Below are 2,603 nucleotides of genomic sequence, written 5' to 3'. Positions count from 1 at the left end.
GTGCTAACATGCTAATGGAAGATCACTTAGATTCACAAGATGTCTCTCTGTAGACATAAAATTATGTACAAGTGGGAATTATTATTAAAAGATAAATAGGTTAATTAGAGGCCCAACAGCTGAGAAACAGGATGTAGAACTGAACCGATGTAGAAGAAATTTTAGACACCATATAAAGCACAGAGAAAAACACGCCTCATTTTAATACAATAATATAAATAAGAGATTTATTACAGACACATACAGAACTCTGACAAGAAATAAAGATGATGTCATCAAATATACAACCTTAAAAACATACAGTGTCCTAAAAAAGAATGTGAAGGAACACAAAATCTATAGCTCAACTAGATCAAGCAGTAAGAAGCGTGTGTAAGGAGGATGGTTTAGTGTCTTAGTGTTTCCATCAAATCATCATAAGATGTCGTTTAGCATAAGAGCAAATAAAACTGTACAACATTCCCACGTGTTTAGGCTTAAAATGTCACTCTTTACATGCATTATTCATGCTTTTGTAGGAATAATTCTGTGTGCATCTGAAATGACTGACAGGAGACAGGAGTCACGTGTTAAATCCTATTGATCTGTGTAACCGGTTTCTGCCCCTCAGTCCGGGCAAAATAACTGAATAAATAATGAGGGGAAACGCAGGTTAATATATACTAGTGTTCTAATAGTCACATTGATCGCCTTAGACGACTTAAGTAGCCTCAAAGCTCTTTCGATTACCCTTTAATAAACAAACTAGCTAGTTAGCTAAAGAAGCTTCAGCGGTTACCATGGCAGCCGCTCGGGACGCATCCCACATTAGTGCTCTGATTAAACAGAAGCATCACACACTACTTAGTACTCATTCACACTAATAATGTGCATCACCTGTTTAACACCTGAAACACTTGCTCAATTACGCAACTTAAATATGTAAATATTAACGGATTTGTTTCGCAGTGTTTAAATGTCAATATAAATGAATATGTAACATGAACTAACATCTCCATTAAAGTTTTTATTATTGTTTTATATTTGTATTAAGCTCATGTAACTACACGTCATATTCATCAACTGGTTCAATTCTAACGCGATAAAGAACTCGTTTAAATACGAACTAATAATTAGTGAAAAAGTTCAAATTGCACATTTGTTTCTCACGGTGTATTTGTGTGTCTTGTTCAGTACACTGTACATTACACCCTACTGCATGAACAGAATAAATTGTGGGTCTTTATTAAAGACTATAAAAGGTGTAGAGAAGGAAAGCAGCTAAAACTCACCTTAAGCATGAAGGAATAAATCCAAACAGCTGAGGGTTTAATGATGGAATTAAACAGAGAGGAATGTGTAAAGGTTTTCTCCATGCAGGCAGTAAAACTCCATCCTGATCTCAGTCGTGAAGGAAGCTAAAAAGAATAAAGAGGAATAAAAAGAATAAAGAGGAATAAAGAGAAATAAAGAGGATTAGATGATGCTGAGCTTTCTGCTCAGTGTTTCTGCTCCTCTCTACACTGAGCTTCACACTGACACTCAGAACTGCTCGGGGTTTTATTTTAACCTGCTGCTGCTGATGCTGCTGCTGCTGCTGCTGCTGCTGAAAATGATGATGATTTTACCTGAGAAGCAGCGACATCTAGCGGTCACACAGAGGAAACGCTTATTACCGATTCATGTCCAAACATCCAGAGAACCCAAGAGGGACTCAGGGCTCCTAAACTGTGCAGGAGGCAAACATATTCCAATCTATTGACATCTTTGACGCTTTCCATCACAAAAATGTTTCCATCAAAATGACTGTTATGTATAGAAATATACAATTATACAAATTATGTTTGTAAAAGTGCATGAGGAATAAAACGTGACTCAGGACGTGCTGTTTTAGGAAAATAATCAACAACACGTTGGTGTGATGCGACACTATGCATATGTTAGATGGTCGTACTACAGATCAGCTTACAGATGATTATTATACTATAACAAATCACTATAAAAATACTTATTATCCAGTCATAGACATTTAATGGTGTATTATTTACATTACAGCTCACAGCCGTCTCTTTTCCCACAGCTTGTTACCAACAAATACTTTCTCTTAGGAAAAAAACTGAAACTGCTGAATATTAAATAAACGCATTTGTCCTTAAAAGACTTCATTATACCAAAGATTTTATTACTTCTTTAATATTAATAGTGGAGCATCTGCTGTACACTCGTGTTCCTCGTGAACGAGAGAGAATTAATCAACACCTGATGACCAATCAGAGTCCAGAACTGCTGACATTATTAATATTCATATTTATCTACATTCTACATGCACGTGGCTGAGCACTTTTCTGTGTTAACAGTAAACGGTTTTATATCTATACTATTTACTAAAAATAAGCTTGTGTGACTAGAAAACACTCAAAGAGAATTCACGTCTCTTTTTTTAGATAAAAATACACCATGATGCAATTTAGGTTGAATTTGATGTATTATCTAATATCTAGAATATTTCTTTAGCTACTATTATTAGTACTGATGTTTAACTAAAAGAAAGGACTCGGACCCAGGATGGTGTGTGTGCGCTCCCTCAGGGTTTATTGCAAGATTGTCTTTAAAAAAAGGAATTC

At 35.5% G+C, this 2,603-nt stretch overlaps 1 protein-coding gene across 2 annotated transcripts in view; it reads right to left on the bottom strand.

Annotated features, from left to right (window-relative positions):
- Positions 1 to 2,545: 2,545 nt before the first annotated feature.
- Positions 2,546 to 2,603, bottom strand: part of cmtm6 (CKLF-like MARVEL transmembrane domain containing 6) — a 9,397-nt gene continuing 9,339 nt past the window's right edge. For both annotated transcript variants that reach the window (XM_027154062.2, XM_027154005.2), the window contains exon 5: positions 2,546 to 2,603. This exon is cut by the window's right edge and continues 2,156 nt beyond it. The gene's annotated coding sequence lies outside the window, so the exon portion shown is untranslated.

The sequence above is a fragment of the Tachysurus fulvidraco genome, chromosome 25, assembly GCF_022655615.1.
Source record: "Tachysurus fulvidraco isolate hzauxx_2018 chromosome 25, HZAU_PFXX_2.0, whole genome shotgun sequence".
Taxonomy (NCBI): Eukaryota; Metazoa; Chordata; class Actinopteri; order Siluriformes; family Bagridae; genus Tachysurus; species Tachysurus fulvidraco.
This window is presented reverse-complemented; position numbering and strand designations above follow the sequence as displayed.